Here is a 26,069-nt window from a genome sequence, read left to right as displayed (position 1 = left end):
GTGGCCTGCAAAGTTTCTTTTGAGAAATCAGCTGACAGTCTTATGGGACTTCCCTGTAGGTAACTAACTGCTTTTCTCCTGCTGCTTTTAGGATTCTCTCTTTGTCTTTAACTTTAGACATTTTAATTATGATGTGTCTTGGTGTGGACCTCTCTGGGTTCATTTTGTTTGAGACTCTCTTTGCTTCCTGGACTTGTATGTCTATTTCCTTTGCCAAGTTAGAAAAGTTTTCTTTCCTTATTTTTTCAAATAGATTTCCAATTTCTTGCTCCTTCTCTTCTCCTTCCAGCACCCCCATAATGTGAATGTTGGTATGCTTGAAGTTTCCCCAGAGGCTCCTTACACTAGCCTCATTTTCTTAATTCCTTTCTCTTTCTGCTGTTCTAATTGGGTGTTTTTTGCTTCCTTATATTCCAAATTGCTGATTTGATTCTCGGCTTCATCCACTCTATTGTTGATTCCCTCTAAGTTATTCTTTATTTCAATTAGTATATCCTTCATTTCTGACTGGGTCTGTTTCATGCTGTTGAGTTTCTCACTAAGTTCATAGAGCACTCTTATAACCAGTGTTTTGAACTCTACATCTAGTGGATGGCTTGTCTCCATTTAGGTTAGTTTAGTTTAGTTTAGTTTTGTTTTTCCTGGAGTTTTTTTCTCTACTTTCATTTGGGCCATGTTTCTTTGTCTCCTCATTTTGGCAGCCTCCTTGTGTTTGTTTCTATGTATTAGGTAGAGCTGCTACTGCAAAGCCATGTGCAGATGGCTGCTATTTGTGCTGCGCTTGGAGGTGCCCAGGCGAGGCCAAGCTGTGAACCTAGGCGAGATACTGATATTGCCAGGCCTGGAGCCACTTAGGAAGGGGTATGGGGCTTGCTAAGGCCAGATGCTACTTGTTTGAGAGAATTTTAAAAATTATGAATCATGAGCCAAGACAAGCCATTCATATGGGAAAACCACTGGAAACAGCTTGAGTGGACCTGAAAGTTAGATGGGGTAGGGTCTCAGAGAATCATCAGGATGGAGAAAACCATGTGAGCCATGTTGATGGAGATTCATATATGGTGCCTACATGCCAGCTTGGTGGGTTAAGGGCTCATCAAAGGAACAATGGCCTCTGCTAGCATTTCTGTTTGGAAGAAAGCTCTTCCCCAGCTCTTGCCATTATGGGAGAGAATTCAGTTTCTCCTTGTATGTCTCTGGTGCGTTTCAAGCTGCTGCCTCTATGCTAGAGCTCAGAGGGAGTGAGTTCAAATAAGTCAGAACATGGGCCCTTTAAGAGGAACGGCCTGAGACTCCAGAAATTTCTGTCTTCTTCAGCATCAATCCCCACTGGTTTTTACAGCTAGAAGTTATGGTGGGTGACTTCTCTTCCTGGCACTGGAACCCTTGGCTGAAGGGTCTGGTATTGGGCTGGGGTCCCTCACTCCTGAGATATCCCTCCCTATTTTTTAAAAAGATTTCATTTATTTATTTTTAGAGAGAGGGGAAAGGAGGGAGAAAGAGGGGGAGAGAAGCAGTGATTGGTTGCCTCTCTCATGCCCCCAACTGGGGACCAGGCCCACAATCCAGGCATGTTCCCTGACTGGGAATTGAACCAGAAACACTTCAGTCCACAGGATGGTGCTCAATCCCCTGAGCCACACCAGCCAGGGCCCTTTATTATTATTTTGAATTCCAATTGTAGATGAATTTTAAGATATAGCTGTGAGTCCTGGTCCATGCAGCTCAATTGGTTGAAACATTATCCTGTAAACTGAAAGGTTACAGTTGATTCCAGTCAGTGTGCATAACTAGGCTGTGGGTTTGGTCTCTGGCTGGGGCATACACAAGAGGCAATCAGTCAATGTTTCTCTCTAACAAAGATCTCTCTCTCTCTCTCTCCATCTCTCTCTCTCTGTCTCTCTCTCTCTGCCCCCACTCTCTCTCTAAAAGCAATGAAAAAAATGTGAAGATAAAAATATATATACAGCTGTGATATGGGCAAATGAATATGGCATTAGGAGTGTTGGTTTTAATGAGATCCAGAGGAACTAACAGGTATTAGGACCAGTGCGGGAAAAGGGGTTAGGAAGCCACAATCAGTGGTGGGGAGAGACAAAAAGAATAAGAACTTACCTTGGGAAGAGGAAAAAGTCCTAAATGGAGGCTGTGGAAAAGGAGAAGGGTGCCACAAATCAGGTGAGAAAATCAGGACGGTGGGGCAAATGCCATCTGATCTGAATGGGAGCCGAGAGTGAAAGACTTAAGAGAGAAGAAACCAGAGCTGCAGTTAGTTTAAGAGTCATTCTGACCTGAAGTTTTGACAGCAGCATCAGCAACAGCTAACAAGTTTTGAGTCCTTCTAGGTGACTACACTGTGCTAAACACTTTACATTCACTATCTCATTTAAAACTGTACAGCGAGATCATTATTTCCATTTTATTGATAAGAGATCATTGAGATTTAGGGAGTTTAAGATACTTGGAGATAAGCATCTCTAAAATCTTAGAGAGTTTCAGTTGAGATTCCAACCTAGGCTCATTTGGTTCCAAAGTTGCCTTCTTGGTGTCTGTGAGCTCTTTTCAATACTTATGCTCCAGTAATGGGATATCAAAGTGCTTGCAGCCTGACGAGATTGTACCTTCAGGACCCCCAAGGTCTTGTTTCTTGTAGGAGTCCCTCTAGATCTCCCTGATTACAGGTTTCTCTCCTTTGGACTCCCAGAAGTCCTAGTCTAATGAATTTCCTGCAAGCACCTCTTGACTTAAGTTTCAGCTTTTGTATTTATTATAAATTTTTAAAATTACAATTTACATTCAATATTATTTTGTATTAGTTTCAGGTGTACAGCCTAGTGGTTAGACAATCATATGCTTTTCAAAGTGGTCTCCCCAATATATCAAGTACCCACCTGGTATCATACATAGTTATTACAATACTGTTGACTTTATTCCTTATGCTGTACATTATATTCTTGTGACTATTTTGTGACTACCAACTTGCACTTCTTAATCTCTTCACCTTTTTCACCCAGCCTCCCAACATCCCTCCCCTATGTCAACTTTCAGTCTCATCTCTGTATCTATGAGTATGTTTTTATTTTCTTTGTTTATTTTGCTCTTTAGATTTCACACATAAGTGAAAGCATATGGTATTTGACTTCTTCTATCTGACTTATTTCACTTAGCATAATACCCTCTAGGTCAGTGGTTCTCAACCTTTCTAATGCCGTGACCCTTTAATACAGTTCCTCATGTTGTGGTAACCCCCAACCATAAAATTGTTTTTGTTGCTACTTCATAACTGTAATTTTGCTACTGTTATGAATTGTAATATAAATATATGATATGCAGAGTGTATTTTCATTGTTACAAATTGAATGCAATAAAAGCATAGTGATTAATCACAAAAATGAAATGTAATTATATATGTGTTTTCCGATGGTCTTAGGTGACCCCTATGAAAGGGTCATTCGACCCCCAAAGGGGTCCCAACCCACAGGTTGAGAACCGCTGCTCTAGGTCCATTCATGCTGTTGCAAATGATAAGATTTCGTTCTTTTTTATGGCCGGTTTATATTCCATCATACACACACACACACACACACACACACACACACACACACAGCTGTTTTATCCACTCGTCTATTGATGGGCACTTGGGTTGCTTCCAAATCTTGACTATTTTAAATAATGCTGCAATTAATGAAGGGGTGAATATATTCTTTTGAATTAGTGTTTTAGGGTTTTTTTTTGGATATATATCTAGAAGTGGAATTGCTAGGTTATAAGGCAGATCCATTTTTAATTTTTTGAAGACCCTCCACACTGTTTTCCACAGTGGCTGCACCAGTCTGCATTCCTACCAACAGTGCACTAGGGTTCTCTTTTCTCCACATCCTCACCAGCACTTGTTGTTTGTTGATTTGTTGATGATGGCCATTCGGACAGGTGTGAGGTATTATCTCACCTTGGTTTTAATTTGCATTTATCTGGTGATTAGTAAGTTGAGCATCTTTTCATATGTTTATTGGCCATCTCTATGTCCTCTTTGGCGAAGTGTCTATTCAGTTCCTCTGCCCATTTTTCAAATGGATTGTTTGGGTTTTTTGGTGTTGAGTTGTATAAGTTCTTTATAAACTCTGGATATTGACCCCTTATTGGACATATCATTGGTGACTATGTTCTTCCAGTCAATGTGTTGTCTGTTCATTTTGTTGATGGTTTCTTTTGATGTGCAAAAACTTTTTAGTTTGCTGTAGTCCTTTGTTTTATTTTAATTTCCCTTGTCCGAGGAGATATATTAGAAAAAGGATTACTAAGAGAAATGTCAGAGATTTTACTGACTATGTTTTCTTCTAGGATCTTTATGTATAGAGCCTTACATTTAAGTATTTAATCCATTTTGAGTTTATTCTTGTATATGGGGTAAAAAGTGATAGTTTCTTTTCTTTCCTTTTTGCATGTATCTGCCCAGTTTTCCCAGTAGTATTTATTGAATAGCCTGTCTTGATCCCATTGTATGTTCTTGTCTCCTTTGTTAAATATTAATTGGCCATATAGACTTGGGTTTATTTCTGGGATCTCTATGCTGCTTCATTGATCTATATGTTTATTTTTATGCCAGTACCATGCTATTTTGATTACTATGGCCTTGTAGTATAGTTTGATATCGGGTAGTGTCATTTCTCCAACTTTTTTTTGTTTTTTTCCTCTCAAGATTGCTGTGGCTATTCAGGATCTTTTGTGGTTCCATATAAATTTCTGGGTTATTTGTTCTAATTCTGTGAAAAACACCATTGGTATTTTGATAGAAATTGTGTTGAATCTATAGATTGCTTTGAGTAGTATGGACATTTTTAAGTTAAATTTATTTATTTATTTAGTTAGTTAGTTATTGTACTTTTTCCATTACCATTTATCCCCCTATACCCTCTTCCACCACTATTAACTCTAGTAAGGACATTCTAACAATGTTAATTCATCCTAGTCGTGAGTATGGTATATGTTCCCATATTTTGTATTTTCTTCAATTTTTTAAATTAAATTATTTTTTCAATTACAGTTTACATTCAATATTATTTTGTAGTAGTTTCAGGTGTATAGCATGTTGGTTAGACAATCATATTCTTAATAAAGTAATCCCCCTGATATTTCCAGTACCCAACTTGCACCATACGTGGTTATCACAGTATTATTGACTATATTCCCTATGCTGTACTTTACATCCCCATGAGTATTTTGTAACTAAAATCTGTACTTCTCAATCCCTTCGCCTTTATCACCCAGTCCCCTAACCACCCTCCCCTGTTCAATTTCTTTCTTCAGTGTTCCCTAATTTGACAAGTACAATTCGGAAAATTATGGTTAAATTTATTCCTCAGTATTTACTTTTGGGGGATGCAATTATAAATGAGATTGTTTTCTTAGTTTCCCTTTCTTATAGTTCATTATCGGTGTATAAAAATGCAACTGATTTCTAGATATTTATTTTGTATCCTGATACTTTACTGACTTTATTCTTCAGTTCCAGTGGTTTGTTTTTGTTTTTAGTTTTTTTTTTTTCTGAAATCTTTAGGATTCTGTATATACAGTATCATGTCATCTGCAAATAATGACAGTTTTACTTCTTCCTTTCAAATTTGATTCTTCTTATTTCTCCTTGTTTTCTGTTTGCTATGTAGAATAAGAGTGGTGAAAATAGACATCCTTGCCCACTTTTAGTTTTTCCCATTGAGTATGAAATTAGCTGTTGGTTTGTCATATGTGACCTTTATTATGTTGAGATATGTTATCTCTATTCCCGGTTGCTAAGAGTTTTTATTATAAATGGGTGCTAGATTTTGTCAAAAGCTTTTCCTGCATCTATTGATACCATATGATTTTTTAAAGTGTATTTTATTGATTATGCTATTACAGTTGTCCCAAATTCTGTTCCCTTTGCTCCCTTCTGCCCAGTACCCCCCTTCACTCCAGGAACCCCACACACCTTAATTCGTGTCCACGGGTCATGCATGTAAGTTCTTTGGCTTTACCTTTTCCTGTACTATTCTTAACATCCCCCAGTCTGCTTTGTACCTACCAATTATGCTTCTTAATCCCTGCAGCATTTCCCCACTTTTCCCACTTCCTATTCCCAGCTGATAACCCTCCAAATGATCCCACACCTAAGATTCTGTTCCTATTCTGGTTGTTTCCTTGGTTTGTTTTTGCTTTTATGTTTTAGATTCTGTTGTTGATAGTTGTCAATTTGTTGTCATTTTAATGTTCATTGTTTTGATCTTCTTCTTCTTCTTAAATAAGTCCCTTTAACATTTCATTTAATAATGGCTTGGTGATGATGAGCTCCTTTAGCTTTACCTTGTCTGGGAAGGACTTCATTTGCCCTTCCATTCTAAACGATAGCTTTGCTGGATAGAGTAATCTTGGTCTTATAGACCCTTGCTTTTCATCACTTGGAATACTTCTTGCCAGTCCCTTCTTGCCTATAAAGTTTCTTTTGAGAAATCAGCAGATAGTCTTATGGGAACTCCTTTGTAAGTAACTCTCTTCTTTTTACTTGCTGCTTTTAAGATTCTCTCTTTATCTTTAACCTTTGGCATTTTAATTATGATGTGTCTTGGTGTGGCCCTCTTTGGGTCTAGCTTGTTTGGGACTTTCTGTGCTTCCTGGACTTGTATGTCTATTTCCTTCACCAAATTAGGGCAGTTTTCATTTATTATTTTTTTAACTAGTTTTCAATTTTTTGTTTTTCCTCTTCTCCATCTAGCACCCCTGTGATTTGGATCCTAGTATGTTTGAAGTTGTCCAGAAGCCCTTAAACATCTCCTTGTTTTGTTTTGCTTTTTTATTTCTTGTTTCTTCATTCTGTACTGGTCGACTTTATTTTTCCCTTATGTTCTAAATCGTTGGCTTGAACCTCAGCTTCCTTCCCTTCACTATTGGTTTCATGTGAATTTTTCTTCATTTCACTTAGTATAGCCTTCACTTCTTCCCTTATGTGTTTACTCTACTCAATCATTTCTGTTAGCATTGTTCTCAGTGTTTTGAACTCTCCATCTTTTAGGTTGGCTATCTCCTCCTTGCTTTGTTCTCCCTCCGGAGCCTTGATTTGCTCCCTCTTTTGGGCCACACCTCTCTGCCTCCTCAACTTGACAGCCTTCTGTGTTTGCCTCTGTGTCTCAGATATGGGGTAAGGGGTGGAGCCTTAGGTATTCATCAGTATGGGGCAACCTGTTTTATGACGTTGTGACACTGTCTGGATGAGTATTTCTTCTTTATTTCTTTTATTGTTGGACTTCTATGCAGTTTGATTTTCTGGTAGTTCTGATTGTTTTTTAGTTTTGAGGTAGTTGTAATTCCTTCTTTTGGTTGTAGAAGGAGGTGAAGCATGTTTACCTACACCTCCATCTTGGCTAGAAGTCCTCTCCTTCAATTTTAATGATAGCCTTGTTGGGTAGAGTATTCCTGGTTGTAGGTCCTTGCTTTTCAACACTTCGAATATATCATGCCAATTCTCTCTGGCCTGCAATGTTTTGTTGAGAAATTAGCAGACAATCTTATGAGAGTTTCCTTGTAGGAAGCTAACTGTCTTTCTCTTGCTGCTTTAAAAATTCTCTCTTTGTCTTTAACATTTGCCATTTTAATATTGATATGTCTTGGTGTGGTCCTCTTTTGGTTCATCTTTATGGTGTTATGGCTACATAGGTGAGATTGAACACTCTGAAGCAGTGTATAAAGTAAGCAAAGGATTTTAATAATTGCTGGCAGTCAGTCGGGCAGAGACTCTGAGCTCGTCTCTAACAAGCTCCAACCTACAACGGGATCTAAACTGGGTTATATACTGATGATGTCCCCTTTGTTTCTTCTTTGGCAGGAAACAGCCTTAGGAAGAGGGGGCTGAGAAGGACTGCAGGAATGTCTGGCAGTAACAGGAACAGAAATTCACAAGGCTATAAGGTTTTCTTTAGCTTGCAGCTGCAGCCTTTTAGTTAGGTCAAATTCTTTGTAAACCAATTAATTTTGCAAAAAACCTAGACAGTTTGTAAGACATAACTTTACAAGAGTTATAAACAAGTCACAAGCAAATAGAAGGAGATAGGGGCTAAGCTGGGGTCTTTTAACTTGTAAATCACTGAGTGGTTGTAACATTTTTTTAAGGCTTTTTAGCAGGCCCTTGCTACTTCTTACAAAGAACATATGAAGCCCCTACATATTTACATATTTAGCAGACCTCTGAAACTTTTTACAGGGAATATTTGGTGCCCCTACAATGGAACTCTCTGAGCTTCCTGGACTTATGTATTTTTTCCTTCATCAGGTTAGGGGAGTTTTCCATCATGTTTTTCAAACATGTGGCCAAATTCTTGCTCTCTCTTCTCCTCTGGTGCCTCTATGATGTGATGTTCCTATGTTCCATGCTGTCCCAGAGATTCCTTAAACAATCTTCTTCTTCTTCTTTTTTTTTTTGGTATTCTTTTTTTCTTTTTGCTGTGCTGATTGGGTGTTTTCTGCTATCTTGTCTTCCAAATTGCTGAATCAATCCTCTGCTTCATCTAGTCTGCTCTTAATTGCTTCTAGTTTATCTTCCATTGCAAATATTGTATTCTTCACTTATTTTTTTTTTTTATGGTGTCTGTTTGTTTGTTTTTTTGTGCTTGCTATCTCTTTGTAGAAGTTCTTTCTAAATCCTTGAGTATCTTAATAACCACTGTTTTGAACTCTGCTTCTGGTAGATTGCTTGCCTCTATTTTATTATTTATTTCTGGGGATTTCTTCTGTTCTTTCATTTGGAGCATGTTTCTTTGTCTCCTCATTTTGGTTGCCTCTCTGTATTTATCTCTGTGCATTAAGTATAGCTGCTATGTCACTCAGTCTTGGTAGAGTGGCCTTATGTGCTATGTGTCCTGTGGGGCTCGGTGGTACAGTCTCCCTTATCACCTGAGCTAGGTGCTCCAGGAATGATTCTTGTGTGGATCATGTGAGCCTTCCTGTTGTAGTTTAGTCTTTATTGCTGTTGGCTCATTTGTAGTTAGGATTTGCCCTTAGGCTGGCTGAATGTGAGGACTGACCCTGACCACAGTGTACAAGCTACTGTGCTGGGGCTGGCCTCACAAAGCAGAATCCACCCCAGCAAGGTCTGATGCCTGTCAAAATCTCCTTTTGAGTGTGCTGCTTGTGGAGTTAGTCGGTTGTGCTCTGATGTGACTGAAGCCAACCACTGGGTGTCCTGGTTCTGAGCCTCTTGGGAGGAACTCCAGTGCAGGTCAATGTCATAGGCTTTCTGTGACCAGCCCTCAGCTAAGTGTTAGAAGCTACAAAGCCATCCATGGTTAGTGGCTTCTTTTGCTGGCCTGGGGTCCATGTGGAATGGGCCAAGCTGAAGTGAGTTTCCACCAGTATCAATCAACCTGGGGAAGATCAGCAAAATGGCCCAAAGGCACCCCAAAATCCTCCTCCACCTGCTGCATGCCCCTTAGGCTCAGCCACTGAAAAAGCCTCTGGCCATAAGCGAGTAGCTTGAGGCAGGTTCTGAGTCACCAATTAGGAGCAAGTGATGTTCACCAGGGTAGTATAGATTCAAGCTCAGCACCAGTGCTGTGTCTGAGGCCACTAAGCAAAAGTCTCAATGTACACCAAGGCCAGCAGGCACCTGCTTGGGGCCTGTGGACCTTTGTGGTGGGGCAGGGTCTCAGGGAATGGTCAGGGTAGGGTCAGTAGAGTTCATCAGGCTAAAACAGATTAAGATTTGGCTGTGTGAAGGAAGGGTTATGGACAGGAACAGTGGCATATAGGAAGAAATGGCCCTTGCCACAAAGCTATACACTTGGTCTCTCCCTGTGCATCTCTTCCACTCTGAGTCTGCCCAGACCTCCTCAAGAGCCTTCCAAGAAAACCTGCTCTGCGGACCCAAGATGGTCACAGCTAACTGATTCCTCCACAGGTCAGGAGCTTGGCAGAGTAGGGCCACAAGGAGTTGGGAGGGCATTCCCCTAATGCGTTCCCCTAGCCTGATGCTGTATGAACAGGAGTGCTCGACCCAGGAAAGATCATGTCTATGAGCAACTTCTGAACTTTTAACAATTCACTTTTTATTTTATTTTCCCCTAATCTTTAGTCTTTTTAAATAGACTTTACTTTTTAGGATAACATTAGGTCTTTAGAAACATTTTGAAGATAGTACAGAGTTCCTGTATATCCCTCACACTCAATTTCCTCGATTATTTATTACCTATTAGTGTTATGTTTCTTTCTCTTGACCATTTTTGATGCACTTATATACACATCACATAATTCTGGAAACACATTTTTGTTTGATATGGCTCAGCCTCCTCAGAGCTTAGCTTGGTGCTCTGCAGAGAAACCATCATTCAACACAGGCCAAGTCATGTGGAGTCAAACCAAGAAGTCTTCACTCTTCATCCATAAGGACAGGACATGTCAATATCTCTTCCTTCTTTGTGGAAACTTGAAACTCTCCCAAGAGTGAGCTCTGATTTTTTTTTTTTAAACAAAGATGCTGGAATCTATTAGCTACTAGTCACCAGCAGCACCCAGTTTAGTTATTCTCTCTAACTCAGGGCAGGAGAAGTTATCCAATAAATGAGTGGGTTTCATCTGAGCTCAAGAACAAACTGGTGCCAAAGCCTATCCAAGAAACATTTATTCGGCACATACTAGGTGGCTATAGGGAGAGTCCCCAGGGCTGTCAGAACTGTCCTCTTAATCTGTAAAGTAGTGTCATGAGCTGGGAAGAAAGAAGGCAGGAGCACCAGCTTTGGAGATGACAATGTTGAATTTGAATTGGTCATCCAGGTGGAGGTGTACAGCAGGCACTGGAGAATAAAGATCTGGCAGAGAAGGGTGAGAGGAAGAGGGAGGGAGGGAGGGAGAGAGAGAGAGACAGAGAGAGAGACAGACAGAGAGAGACAGAGAGAGAGGGGGAGAGAGAGAAACATTGGTATTTGTACAGTGAACAGAAGGAATTCCATTGTAGAGGTCCAGATGGGATCATGTGGATACCTGACCTTTAATTCATTACGTACCTTCTCTCAGATAATTCATGGCATTTGCACATCTACTGTCCTAGCTTGTTTTTTATAAAAATTCTTGTAAATAGGTAAAATTCTTGCAAACAGTTTTTACAGAAATTCTTGGAGCACTTCTTATGGAAGTTTTGTGATGGCCATTTGTGTTTTAAGTGATCTCTAAATATGAAATAAGGATGCTTATCTTAATGTTTCAAAGGCTTTTGATGCTGTAGAAGTGGAATGGCAGGCTTCTGGAAGACAGATGAGTCATCAGAGATAACCCAAGAGAAGTCTTTTGAGGTAGCTCTTTATCACCAGCATTCAACACAGCACCTGACACAGTCGATTCCCTGTAAACTTTTGACAATTACCCCCAGAAACAAGGTGAGAAGAATGGGCCCATGAACCCATAAAGGCTCATCATTCACAGACTCAGTCCACTTATTCTGTGAACATGTGGAAAATCAGAGGAAGCCCTCAGAGAGGGAGGAGGGACTTGACAGATGGCCCCAAAGCAGTCTCAGGCTTAGAAACAGGACAAGGTAATACAGTCTCTCTGACAGAGGGAGCTGATGCCATGTAGACAAGCACTGGCCAGGTGCCCCTGCTACTCAGGCAAGATGCTGGTTAAGGCCATTCACGACCCAGTCCAGTGACTGCACTAAGTGGCCAGAGAGAAAAGGGTCTGGACAAGGGCTTTCCAGGAGCTAACCACACAGACATCCAGACTGGCTGAAGCAGTGTCTGTGGGCTCAGCACAGAGGGACAGAGCCTTAGGGGAGGAATCAGGGGCTATGTAGCTCAGTGCCATTCTCACCAGAGTCCCAGTCTCTCTGGGAGGACCAGAGCGGGCCAGGGACACATCAGATAAGGACTATTATGGGCAGAAAAGATAATCTTGGGAGCTCATTCCCAGGCAAGGGCCAACAATGCCATCTGCATTGCGCCAGCACCGACCCTGTGCAGTTCCAAGTGTGAGTGTCTTGCCTCTTTTCCAACTCACAGAGGTAGAGAGGAGAGAGCAGGTCAAGGCTGGTGCCCTACTCAAGCCAACCTTTAACTAGACTCCAAAATGAAGTTCCCAAATGCACACTCTGTCACCTCCTTATTTCATATCGTGTGAGTGTGTGAGTTGGGAAGGGGGTAGTAGTAATTCAGTGTTTGTTTCTTTTTAGTTTCTCAGTAAGAAATCGTGTTTGTTTGTGGTGGTTGGTGTTAGTGTCTGATTATTTTTGAAAATCTTACCTTTGCTCCAGCCCTGGCCCCATCTGCAGGAGAGGTTCCAGAGAAGAGTCTGCAGGGACTGGTTGTTCAACTGGTCTGCCCTGGTACTTGGTGAAGTTCACAATAGATCTAGGTTGGTTATTCCTCTGTTTCAGTTTCAAAAACCCAATTTTATTTGATCAGTTCATCCAGGGCTATCTGATAATCTGCTACCCAAGACACAAAACACTGATTCATAAGGCCTGTGTATTAGTTTAAGTGGAGCAAGAGAACTGCTGTCTAGGCCAAATCTAGTGTCTTCTTAGGAGGCAAAATCTTCTCAAGAGTTAGGATGAGTAAGCTGTTTGGCAAAGAAGTTGAATGGTCTTAAAGGCTGTTTCGTTTAAGCTGTGATGACCCAGGAATGCCCTTGTCCACTGAAAAACTTTGTGGAATAATAGGCCATGACAGCTGCATAAAAATTGCTGCCAAGCAGAAACCACTTTCATGCCAGTGTGCCCTCTCTATAGGGAGTGCTGGGGAAACAGCTTGTGAAAAGCTCTTCCTCTTCTAAACTTTCCCGAAATGTGCTCTGAAGACCAACATCCTGGGCATCACTAGCGGTATTTTTAGAAATACAGAGTCATAGACATTCTCAGTCAGAATCTGAATTTAAACACACCCCCAGGAGTCTCAGTGCTGTACATTAAAGTTTAAGAAGCCCTGGGCTAGAGTCTAGATTCCATGTGGATCTCAGTATCCACTTCAACCTGATTCATCTCAATGCCTGCAGGGAACACTGCCTGTTCCTTAATACAGTCAACACCAGACATGGATCTCCTGCCTGAAATGAGTAGGAGGTATGGACACACTGGGCTCCGAATGACTGCCTCCTGTTCCCCGGAGTCCCTTTCTCTTTGGAGCTCTTCGTTGCCATTGCCTACCCTAACTTCTGGGTTTGACTTGACTACAGGAGCCAGTGGGTCTCTTTAAATGTTTCCTTGTTTAAACCCAGTCTCAGAAGCAGTAGTCTTATGATGTTTGGAGATGGTTTATCATGATTCTAATTTAGGTTGGCTGCTTTCCAATTACCCAGTTAGGGGCTGTGGGCCTTCATCTCATCAGTTAAGCAAATTCCAATGTCATTCTAGCCTAGGTTACTTCCAGGAAACATTTCTGGAAGATGGTTATTCCAGGCACATTGCACCTAGTGACTTTGTTTTTATATTTGTAACTGTGGCATCAGATTCTATTACAAAGTGGACTCAAACTTACCTAAGATGGTTGTTTATGGTTATAACAGACAGAATGCATCTGAGCAGGAAATCATTCTACTTTGGGCAAAGAGCTCCGACCATCCACCTGCTATAGAGTATTTCAATATTTCAATATTTCAATGCCTGAGATGCAGTGAAAGGCTGTGCCTTTAGAAAGCTATGCCACTTGAAGCCAATTAGTTTGTATTCTTTGCACTGCCTCTTCTTCATCTATAAAACGGGTATGGTACCTATTTCACAGAATTGTGGGGAGGAAGAAATAAGATGACATAGTACAAGCACCCAGTACCCAGGCAGGGTATGGACTCCGTGAGTGTTAGTAGACCAACACCTGGGAACCCTAGCTTTGGGGTGTGGCTTTCCTTGCCATTTAGGAACTATCTGAGATGAACCAGAAGGAGGCAAGCCAGCCCTCACAGATGTAACCACCAGTTACCTCCTTGACCACATTTCCATGTTTGAGAAATAAAATTTTTGGCAGTTATCATTTTCCAAACCAAGAGAAAATTTGTCTTGGGCCTATTAAGCTGAAAAAAACAAAAAAATTTCTGACAGTATGATATTTTTCTCAACTAGTGGATCTGCCGACTTGGGATTTAGGGTTAATTATCTGTTGGCAAGCTTTTTTCTTCACACATTTGTTCATTTTCCCCATTTACATCAGCAGCCACCCAGCATTTCACAAAGTTCTTCCAAGTCCTCCTTTTTGGTCTTCAAAAAAAGAAAAATCCTCAACTTAGGCCGTGTTTGGCACACAGTTTATCGGAAGCCTAAGATGTCAGATTTACACTATAGAGGAAGGGAAACTCAGATATAAGCAAAAGAGGTGCCAGCTACAGATGTTGAAAGGAGGAAGATGAAAATAAGAAAAAGCAAACTGACTCATTGATGTTTTGGAAACAAAGTTAATATAATTCTTTTAATTCAATAACTTTCCTTATCAAAGGTAGGTATATACATTCTGAGAATTTAACGAAATCAGCTATCTTGTAGGGACAATATAAATGCACAGCAAGTCTGTCAAGCATATACTTAGATTTCTAAAGGATCAGTTATATAACAAATCTTATTTTTAGAATTATCTGAGGTTTCTCCCTTAACATGACTGTAAATCCAAATTTTGAAATAAAATTAAATCTGAAATGAAAAATAAATGGATTCTCCTCCCCCCCCCAATACTACATCTTCTCAAATCCCACTTGGATGGTCCCTGAACCTCTTTAATAAAATGTCTGCCTTGAGAAGTTTGTAGTGCTGTCTATGCAGACAGTCTGTGTCATGGTTAGATTTGTAAAGAGGCAGTATAGTGGCCTTGTTTAGTGCTGGGTTCAGAAGCTAGATTGCCTAGGTTTGAACTGTGGTTGTCACTACTTACTAGCCACTCAACCTGAGGCAACTTCCTTAACTTCTTACAATGCCAGTTTTCACACCTGGAAAATGGGGATAATGTTAATTCTTATCATAAGGATTGTTATGAGGATTACATGAAACAGTACTGTAGAAAATTAGAATTGTTCCCAGTACACAGTATATGCTCAATAAATCATAGCTGTTGTCATTCAGCTCTAGTAGCAAGGATGTTCCCAGCCAAAGAGACCAGGCTCTTTTCCATTATTAGCTGACTAGCCTGTGATAAATTGGGAAGGACAGTCTATGTACTGTACTGTGTATCGGACTACAACAATGTGGATATCACATTACCCATGGAAAAGGAAGAAATGTGGAATACTCATACAATTAGCTAGTACATGAAAAAACTAGATTTTGAACCCAGGTCTCTCTGCTCCAAAGGCCTATCCTCAACTGCCTAAGTTGACAACTTTTCTTTAAGGCTAAAAAAAAGGACTTTAAACTCGGCTGAGAGCTCAGCGTGGGTTGGCAATGTGCAGTGGCTGCTGAGGTGGCTGTTAAGGTAGTGAATGTGGTAGAAACTGACAGGATTTGTAAGGGCTGTAGACTTTAGAACACAGTAGTGGCCCTGCTCCATCTGGATTGGTCAAACTATGTTTCCATAAGTGACCAGTGAATGGGGATATATGGAATCATGCTCTATGACGGCCCTTAGGAGGGATTAGGATATTTAGCCTGAAGAGTATAAGATAGCTGTGGACATGAGAGCAGTCTTCAAGCAATACCAATTTATAGGAAGCAGAGGGAGAAAGAATTCAGATTAATCACTGGATAATCACTTGATGGGATGAAGTAGTAGGATTTTGTTCGGTAAACTCAACATATGTTTATTGTAAATTTATTATAAGCCAGATATGGCATATGAGTTAAAGTTCCTCCCAAACTTGAAATTCTGTTATGAAGCTAGTTCTATCTTGCTCACATGAGACTAAATAGAATCTCATATATCTCATATCCTGCTCAAAGCTCCGACTAGACCACTATACTCGTTGGCATACACATCATCATAATTAATGTAAAAATTAATTATTCTCCTTTCCTTGCCTTAAGTAACTTTTGCCACTTGTGATAAAGTAAGGATAAATTTCTCCATATTAACCTGAATATTGCATCTGTTCCATGTTCTTCATGTGAGCTTTCTTTTATTACAAGGGAAGCAAAATTTAATTTAGTCAATCATATTAGGACAGGAAGCTGAAGATTTCCAAGTATTTTCAAGGAAAAAAAAAAAAAAAGACCCCTGGATGGTGTGACTCAGTGGGTTGAGTGCGGGCCTGAGAACTTAAAGGTTGCCAGCCGGACTCCCAGTCAGGGTACATGCCTGGGTGGCGGGCCAGGTTCCCAGTTGGGTGTGTGTGAGGGTCAGCCAATTGATATTTCTTTCATATATCGATGTTTATCTCCCCCTCTCTTTCTCTTTCCCTTCCCCTCTTGCTCTAAAAATAAATAAATAAAATATTTTAAAAAATGCAAAATAAAACAGAAAACAATACCAATCTCAAATATATGAGCTGGCAGTCCGCCTCTGTTCTCTGGAGTGCATCGTGTTTCGATGGGCAGAGCTCCAATTTTTATTTTATAATTCTGGTCCTAAAGTGGTTGCCCTAGGCTTAGGATACCGAGGTGAAGGAATATAGCATGTCAATAGGAACTGTGATCAGAACTGAATATAGGTTGGAGTGTTTTCTGTAGTGGTTGCTGCGAGGACCTACTAAATGATGGGCAGAGTTCTGCTGTGATTGACCACAGTGTATGCCAGCATTTGAAAGCATTTATCTCTGTTTTCTAACTCTGCCTCCTGACTCATAAATCCTCAATCAATATTTGCTGAAATGTAGGGTGGTAGAAAGTTGAAACAGTGGATAAAGTAACAGAGAGAAACCTTGGGAGTTGAAATTTAACTTTGAGCAAGTCATTTGTCCTATTCACTAAAATGACTTGTATTCTGAGAAAGGAGATGAGCTGGGACTGTGGTTTTCAAATGAAGGTCACAGCCCATTGAAAAATCAAATTTAATGGGTTAAAATCAGCATTTCAAAAATTAAACAGAGAATTCCAGACTGCTTTGCACACAGCAAGGGCATTATTTCATAAAACTTTTGTTTCAGTTTCATGTGAATACATATATTTATATACATGTAAACTGAGTTGTGAAGTAAAATGGATGTTTTACCATGGCATGAAGTCAAAAATGTTTGAAAAGTGCAGACCTGAGAAACCCCATTTAACATTTAGGCCACAGATAGGACCCCAGAAAGAGCAAATGGTTTTGGAACCTTTATTATTGAGTTGACAGATAAATGTATTTTTTTTAATTGTGATGAAATACAAATAGCAAACAGATTAATGTTATAAATGTAAGGGACAAAATATTAAATTCAATGCCTTTCTCTAAAAACTAAAAATGTCCCAACCCCAGCTTGCATCATCTTGTAGGTTTGGGTTTACAATGCCTTCCCCCGCCTCCATTCCCCTTTCTTCCTCCTAGGTTCCTGGTCTGTAACTAAGGTAGGAGTTATATGTTTCGGCTCTGGTCTTAGGGGACAAGAGAGAAGAATGTGTTTATACTCAATTGTACTTTGCCATTAAAAAGCAGACTATTAAAAAGAAAGATTAGCTAGAATCTAAATGGGCATATATTTGGAACAAGATTTAGAGAACTCCAAGTGTGCCTTGGGGAACATACCAAAGCTTTACCTCTCTTTTCAGATCTGGGCATTTGGCTGTCACAGACCCTGACTTGCTTTTATTTTTTGCTTGTATTTTACATTTGCACCCCTGTTATTTGTCTTTTAGGTACAAATTCTGTTTCCCCAGCAACCTTGTTTCCCTTTTCAGGGGTACAGATTTGTTTTCTATCTTTCTGCATGTCTTTGCCTTACACAATACTACTCAATACTAAATGTTAATAATAATGGCAATTAATTCTCTTTTTCTTCTCAGTCATTATCAATCACTGAGTCATTTTTTTCTGGAATCAGGGCATTCAAAAGCCACTGAAGACAACTTTCTTTCTCTTGAGCAATAATAACCTTGTCACTAGTTGCTTAGAACTTTTCAGTTTCTAGGCTTTTCCCTCTCAGAGCTGCATTTACTCACTTGGCTTAGGCTCTTAGGAGGTTTCTTACTTTTTAATTCACTGGTGAAAGAAATAAGAAGGTGTTACCTCCACGTGGCCACTGAGGGAACCAAGGCACAGAGCCATTAAGCTCACGGTTCTGCACACAGTTGGTGACAGGACTGGGGCCAGTTGCTGACTGCTAGGTTGATTTCACTACATCAGTGGCTTCTCTGGTTTGTTTTTTCCTGCTATTTCTCCCTCACCAAATAGCAAGACTCTTGCTTTCATCTCCAGGTATAGAAAAAACAGAGGAAGGGAGAATTTTGCAGCTAATGTTACTTTCCTGCCTGACCCTGCACCATCACACCCAGACTGACTCAACCAATGCTCACCCATAGTCTACTATGTGCTGGTTTACTGTGTATTTTTAGGAGATTGCACATGCCTTATCTTATTTAAGTCAACGTAAATTATTTTAGGCAAGTATTTTTATTCCCATTTTACAGCTGATGACAAACCAGGCTCAAGAAAGTTGAGAACTCCACTGCCTTGACTCCAGGCTTTGTGCTCTTTCTTTAGACCTCAGTGTTGTGGGTTTTTTTTATTCCTTCGCATTTTTTATTCCTCTCCAACTTTCAGTTTCCTTTATGCAAAATTTTTGTATGCATGAATTTACGAAAATTTTTTATTTCTGTGTACCTTTTGAAAGAACTAGAAATTTTAGCTCCAGTGTAAGGGGAGTCTTACATAATAGTCTGTGGAGGGTTGGAAATTAAATCAGTTATAACTTAAATAAAGGTTATCAAAAACTTACTTCTTTGCAAGCATGATGATGACTCCAGTATTGAGAGTCATCCAGAAACTGGCTAGGGCTATGTAATAATGCAACAATGACAACGAAAATCAGACTTAAAAAGTAAAATCTTTGAACTCTTAAAGAAAAATTCAACCAAGTACATTTGAAGATCTAATTGGCTTTTTCTTTTTTTAAAGATTTTATTTATTTATTTTCAAAGAGAGAGGAAGGGAGAGGGAGAGAAACATTGATGTGTGAGAGATACATTGATTGGTTGCCCTCACATGTCCCCTTGCGTGCCCCCAAATGGAGACCCGGCCTGCAACCCGGGCAAGTTCCCTTACAGTGAATGGAACCTGCAACCTTCCAGTTCAGAGGCCAACACTCAATCCACTGAGCCACACCAGTCAGGACTAATTGGCTTTTTAAGTGACTCATGAATTGAACAGCATCCCATCTAGCAATTAGAAAGGTGCTCTGAGGTTTGGAAGGTTTTTATAGGAAGAAGCAAGGGCAAGAGAGCTATTAAAAGAAAAGATTGCCCTGGCTGGTGTGGCTCAGTTGAGCATCATCTTGCAATCCAAAAGGTTGCGCGATTCCTGGTCACGCCTGGGTTGCAAGTTTGCCCCCAGTCAGGAGGCAACCAATCGATGTTTCTCTCCCTGTCTTTCTCCCTTCCCCTTTTCCTCTCTCTAAAATAAAATTTTTTTAAAATTTAAAAATTTAAAAAAAGATTATTTTGGGGTGAGACATCTTTTTTTTAGGCGGAAGAGAATGGGATGGGTTTTTATCATGCAGATTGACTCTTCTTTCTATGGGGTTTGGGGGGTAATGAATTATGTGATGAATTATGTTACTGGTGAAAAATTTCAGACTCGTTGATTAAGATTACATTTCTGGGAGAGGCTGAAACTGCAATGAGATCAGGTATTAAATCTAGGTTTGATATCTTGGGCTTTCAGCACGAATGATGAGATTTCGGGCCTATGGTTTTCTTTTTAATGAAACATTTGTAAGGAATGCCAAACAAAGCAAAATTACCTCTCAGTATGTACAGATTCAACACAAAGCAAGACAAATTTATTTTCATCTACTTGAAACTGCAGAGGAGAGAGATCATACAAAGCTTCTAGGGAGAAAGGGAATTTAATTGCTTAGTGTTCATTAGTACTATAAAAGCATGAAAATAAAAACATAATTGACACTCTTTAAGGTGGTGTCCTTCCTATTTATTGTTTCATTTTAGTAAATGTAAATTTTTAAAGTTTGGGTTTTATAGATTCCATCCTGACCTCCATCTCCTTAGTCCCCCTCTTTCCACGTGGTTGTAAGATTTTCACCAGGATACCAGCAATTTTTGTTTTTGTTTTTAAAGAACCCATCAGGTCTAGGAAAGAGAGAGGTGGCTCAACAGGCCTATTGTCTTAATTTCAAGGCCACCTCTCCACGGCTAATCCACATCCATCCTATTCCTTGCTTTAACTTTTTTCTGTGTAGATCCAGTAAGGTGCAGAAATACTCCTGCGTATAAGTTTTTGAAACTGTTCTCTGGAAGAGATTTTATGGAACAAGGGTAGAGGGAAAGGCAGTGGGTAGACCCCAAGTATTTCCTGTTTAAAGGGGGCATTTAGGGAAGAGCGGGAGTGTAAACTGATTTGTATTTTAAAGGATTGTTCTACACCCCTCAGGGCTGTAATCTTGAAAAGGCTTTACCTGTAACCCTTTTATAGCCCCAGTCGTTTTTTTTTATTCTGCTTTGTAGCTATTTGTAAATTTATCTAATCTCAAATTTATCTAATCTCCTTCACAGGACCATACCTTACAGATCAGAGGCCTGGAGAGGGTGTGAATGTTTGGAAAGGGTCTAAAAAGTGAAAAGAATTCAGTTTCATTTCTTATGCATTGCACAATCCTATAACAGTAATAGAAATTAACATAAAAGTTCGCGTACACTTCTATCATTCTAATATAACACTTTACCTTCCATTCCCTCACGCATTAAACGTAGGCGAAGCACTGCCAGTCTTGGTTCTTGTGCAGCTTCTCCACATCCTAAGTACAAATTTGCATTTTGCTTTTAATTATTTTTCCTCTTTGCTTATCCTAAAGTATTTCTAAGGCTGCAAAATATATGTGCACAATAATTACATCAAGGACATAAACGCTTTAAAGGGATTATTGCATTGTAAGAAACCAGTCTTCAGGAGTAAACGCTGACACCTTTGACCTTGTTCTGCAAGGCCTGGTGATCCGTCAAGGTTAGACGGAAGTCTCGGGGTTGCAAAGCTGAGAGCCGCACACTAGCAAAGAGAGGCGAAGCAAAAGCTGAGCGCCAATCACGCGCTCCCCCAAGTCCCGGTACCTGAAGCCGGGTCTTTTCCCTCCCTCTGCCCGGCCCCGCCCCTCCCCTCTCTCCGGAGGCGGGCCCACGTCCTGACGCTTGAGCAGCCTTCGCCCGGGGCGATCCATTACCAACGCTCCTCTTTAAGCGTACGTGAGGCAGGAAGTGACGCACAGTCTGAGGGGGTGGGCGGGGTGAAGGCGGGCGGGACTATAAACTGCAGGTTGGCGGTGCTTTCCCAACCGAGGGCGTCAGACTCTGTTGGCAGAACTTCGGCAAACGGTGGACGGAGGGGACCCTGGAGTGAGTGACGCGCCGCTGCTAGTACTCCGCCGATTCGCCTGTCCTGCAGGCTGGTCCGGGCGTTCCGCGCAGTAGCCCCGCGCAGTGCTGTCCAGCATCCTCGGGGAGCCGCAGGGAACGCGAGGAGGCTGTTGCGCCCCCGGGTGGAGCGGGCGGGAGGGATGAAGCGGCGCCCGCGTGCAGATGAGGAAGGGGCCGCGAGGAGCGGGCTGCAGGTGCAGCGGAGTGGATCCAGGGTGCAGAGTGGGGCTGCCAGTCCCTTCCCTTTTATGCTCCCTGCTTGTCTCAGTCGCCGAGCCGCAAGTGGTTTTCCTGTTAGGGTTCTGAGGGCGAGATGAGGGGTTCCCAACTGTCACTCTGCGCCCCGCCATTCTGCTTCCGGCTCTTCAGGCCACCCGATCTCTTGTCCTCACTTAGCTGGCCCTTAAAAGATGCAGGTTCCTGTGGGACAGCCTGCGCCGTGGGCTCGGAAGCGAGGTGTCTGCCCTGCGCCCGGCAAGCCATGCTGCCGCAGGGTTGGCTCGCTCTGCCGCGAGCACGTGGCTGCCCCAGGGAATGTCCCGAGGGAATGGCTGTCGGAGTGACCTTGAGCTCGTAGCCCTTGGCTTCCTTGACGCTCACCCCGGGACCTGGTCTCACTGCTGAAAGGGACAGAGCTGCCCTGGATTTGGTTACGAGTACGTCCTGGGCATTTAGATGGGGTTTTCTGTAAGCTGTACGTTTGAACTCTGCTATAATCTGATCTTCCTTGCTGCACGCTGACTCTTGGCCTTGTGTGGGGATTCTCAGTTTTCCCAAGACAGAAGCCGACTGAACACCGCAGGTTCAGTGAACGCGTTGAGAATATTCGGATTGCTTGGCTCTCCTCACTGTGAGATGGGAAACTATGGGAGTAAAACTGCTTTGTGTGGTCTAGAGGCTTAGTAAAAAGCTTTTTGGAGTGGAATCGTCTTGCTCCTTTAGGAAATTAGCGATATGGTCAAAGGGCTGTGCTGTATTGATGCACATCTTAGAGGCCCGTTGTCATTGTTTCTGGTGGTAATGGGGACAGTGGCTAAAAAAGTAGTATTTTGTTGACTTGGCTCTTCAGTTAACATTTTACCTCTGCACCCTGTAGTGACCTTGGGTATATCAGAGAACTTGATTGCTACTTCTTCCTGTCTTTTTGGGGGGTGGGGTGGGGGGGCTCTGTTAACAGGGTTGAGGTGGGAAATAATTGTCCTGTTACCGATATCTTTATTTTCTGCTTAAGTAAGCGTTCAGAATACTAGATGCTGACTTAGTTTTATCTGAGCTGGGGAGTTTGACTTTATTGACAAACATTTCAGGTGATTTACAGAAGTTTTTACTGTGAAGATTTAGGTACTCTAAAGTACTCGTTGGCCCTGCTCTCCCCGCCCCCCTCAGTTTTGGATTATAATAAACTCAATATGATCCACAAGAAAATCTAAAATTAAAAAAAAAATTGTCGTTGGTATAAAATATTTTCCAAAAATCTATAGCATGACACCCTTTAATTTGTGTTTAATGTAATGTTCTTGTCAAGTAATGGTGTGCCTCTGGCCTGTGCTGAAGGTTATTTGGTAGGAAGAACACCTTGCCTAATTCTGCCCTAAGGCGAGGCAGTTATTTGCCTCTGTTAATTTACTTATCTATAATGGAGCAAGGCTCACAGCTAAGTTTGAATCAGGCAGTGAAAGTGAGTTAAAAATGATCCTCTGAGACCTTTTGGAATTCTTCATGTGTGTGCCTTCTGTGTGCTTTCCCTGGGGAGCACTACACAGATAACTGCAATGACTTCAAGTGGTCCTGACCATCCACTGGGCAATCTTTTTTTAAGAAAGCTGAATGAGAATAAAGATGCTGCTTGTTTTCTTTGATTCCCTCCACTGCCTTTTCAGTTTAGAGTCTTAAAACTAGTAAAAACCTTGACCTTCTCTTTACAAGTCATTCTGTGTATATACAACTATGAGTTCTGAGGGCCCTGCAGAAGTTTGTGTAATCTTTTCATTATCACTTGCAAATACATTGTTGTCTAGGGAAATAGTTTGCAAAATCAGTATCTATAACCAATTGCTTGAGGTCTTGGAGCCCTACCACATAAACTTTAATATTTTTCTGCTTTTAAAAATCTCCTTACTACCCAAGCTTTGCTCAGTGATTTCAGGATAAATCAGAATAGTGACAGGGATAGGAAAAGATTCCCGGTATAAGGTTTTCATTATTTTCTTATCATTTCCAAATGATATGAAAAAAGAACCTCCTTACATTAAGCATGCCCCTGTATTGTTAAGAAAGAAAATCTCTTCATTACCATCTAATTCCATGTCTAGTACTATAAGGATAGACAGGCAGTCAGAGGAGGCTTCACAGAGATGGCCTTTGAGCTGAGCCTGGAAAAAATGAGTAGGACTTCTGGAACAGAGGAAGAATGTTAGTGGTTAAAAGCAGTGGCTGGATTCTCTCTCATTCTGGAGAGCTAGATGGTGGTGATTAGGTAGTGAATGTCTCTAGAACAGAGCCTCAAGCAAGCAGAGGTACTTCACTTTGCAAGAGCTCCAGGGACTTGAAACTGTGGTCTCTTTTCTAAACTGAAGTGAGCTTTTCAGTAATAACAAACAAGTGTCTGGTTTTTATTTCAGGTAAAATTGAGTAGCAGCTTTGAGTGTGTTATAAGTAGGTGAAAGTATATTTTGGTTCCTGATCTCTTGCATTCCCCACCCCTGGTTTTGAGACACCCCAAAGGAGCTTAAGACCTCAAGATAATGACTGCATTTGAAAAACTTAAATACAAGTTAGTGCCACATTTAAAGAAAGTAGAAATAAGGTTATTTGAATTTTAAAGAAGTTTGAGACCGTAGTCTAGCTCAGACTTTGCCTGCCTCCTGTCTTCCATTCCATGACTCAGTGGAAGACATTTCAGATCCTCCTTTTATTTCGTGTTCCAGGCACATGGGACTCTGTTTTGCTTACCTTAATTTTCATCATTAATGTGAGAAATTGAATAGGTTTTCTAGTTATTGTTAAGTGACATCGTGAAATAAGCCAAATAATTCTTATTTGACTTTTAGATGTGGCCTTTTTAACAGAACTTCTTGTTTATAGACAGGATAGTGTTATTGCAACTAGTATGGATAGTTTTTCTCCCATGCTTTCAGAGCACTTAAATTAGAATGATTTCAGTTGGAAAAAAATTCATTAAGGGGTTATTTTAAATTGAAAGCTTTACTATATGTGAGGTAATTTTGAAAGAATGACTCAGATTTGCTGTATATAAAACTTTAGGAATAACTTTTGTGGATATCATAGAATTATTGTATTCTTCACAGATGTGAGGTTAAATGATGAGGTTAAATTAAGAATTGCCTCGGTCACAGTTTTTTTCCTCTGACTTGATTTCTTTTATGTTGTAGTTATAATTTTGTGTTGGGGATTGAAATATAAATAGCTAACATCTGTTTTCTCACTAAAAATGTACTTAGAGTTTAATTATATAAAATCATAATTACATGTTCTATTAATATCTACCTGTTTTTGTAAACTTGCAATCACTCATTCTCTATCATTTATTTAAATCCTTTATTTAGATCATTTGTTTAAATATGTTGTCACTCTTGTGTTAAAGTTAATGTCAAACTAGAAACCTTAAGGAATGGCTGATTCGGATGAGAATTAAACTTGTAAGTGGCTTTTTCCTAGAAAAGGGTGATTAAAATTGGTTCAGGGTGGAGCCTTCTAGTTCTGGCTCAAGTGATTGGGTTTGTAAGGTTCTGGTGCAGTGATAGTGATAACTGTTTTGCACCAGATGGGGCAAGAGATTGTACTTCTTAGAATATGACGTATTTATTGGTTATTGGTTCCGGTCTTTGAAACTAATGAATTTAAAAGAATTTGCTAATAGGTTTTGATATGAGACTTTTCTCATTTCAGTTTATATAATGTCTTACAATCTGCATATATCTCACAACTTGCTATGTGGCATGAGGGTGTAAAATGTACTGTTAGTATACTTGTATCTGAAAAGCTGTAAAATAGATATAGCATGACATAAATGTTCATTTTTGTGCATCTCAATATAATCACTTTCAAGGATCTAGATGCACTCAAACCAAATTAATTTAAAATTCCAGATTTCAGTTAGTACTTATGCTTTAACTTAATTTAGGGCTAAGTTGGTTACAGAGGTATACTTTGCATTGAAAAAGGTTAAGATTAATTTCTTAATATTTCTGGACATGAGAACACAATTTCTATAACCCAGTAACACATTGAATTTCATTTTTAGATTACCATTTTTCAGCTTTGAACAAGCCACTTAACCTCTCAGCTAATTGGACCCTTCATCTAGAAAATAGCATACTCTTTGTTTTGTCTTTTGTATATTCTTTTTGCCTCAAAGATCTATCCAACCATTTGTAAGAACTGTTCATTTAATCAGAAGAATCAGGTTTTCTGTCTTTTTCTATTGGAGACACTTCAGAGCATGAGCAATCTTGACTTAATCCTACTAGTGGCTTTTTTTTTCCACGTGCCAGTCTGTTTTTTTTTTGTATTTGTCCCTGTAACTAAATTCAGTTACTTAACTCTACTTACCATGGATGACAATCTAACTAGTTTTCCCCACACTTTTAATTTTGAAAATTTCAAGCCTACAGGAAAAATTGGAATA

At 40.3% G+C, this 26,069-nt stretch overlaps 1 protein-coding gene across 1 annotated transcript in view; it reads left to right on the top strand.

Moving 5' to 3' along the window:
* The first annotated feature begins 22,014 nt into the window (after window positions 1–22,014).
* Window positions 22,015–26,069, top strand: part of TFRC (transferrin receptor) — a 28,093-nt gene continuing 24,038 nt past the window's right edge. Inside the window, exon 1 of the mRNA XM_090278117.1 lies at window positions 22,015–22,077. The gene's annotated coding sequence lies outside the window, so the exon portion shown is untranslated. The remainder of the gene's footprint in view (window positions 22,078–26,069) is intronic.

Source organism: Furipterus horrens, unplaced genomic scaffold (assembly GCF_987537825.1).
Source record: "Furipterus horrens unplaced genomic scaffold, mFurHor1.1.pri manual_scaffold_1, whole genome shotgun sequence".
In the NCBI taxonomy this organism is placed as follows: domain Eukaryota; kingdom Metazoa; phylum Chordata; class Mammalia; order Chiroptera; family Furipteridae; genus Furipterus; species Furipterus horrens.
Note: the sequence above shows the minus strand (reverse complement) of the source record. Positions and strands in the feature narration are given on the sequence as shown.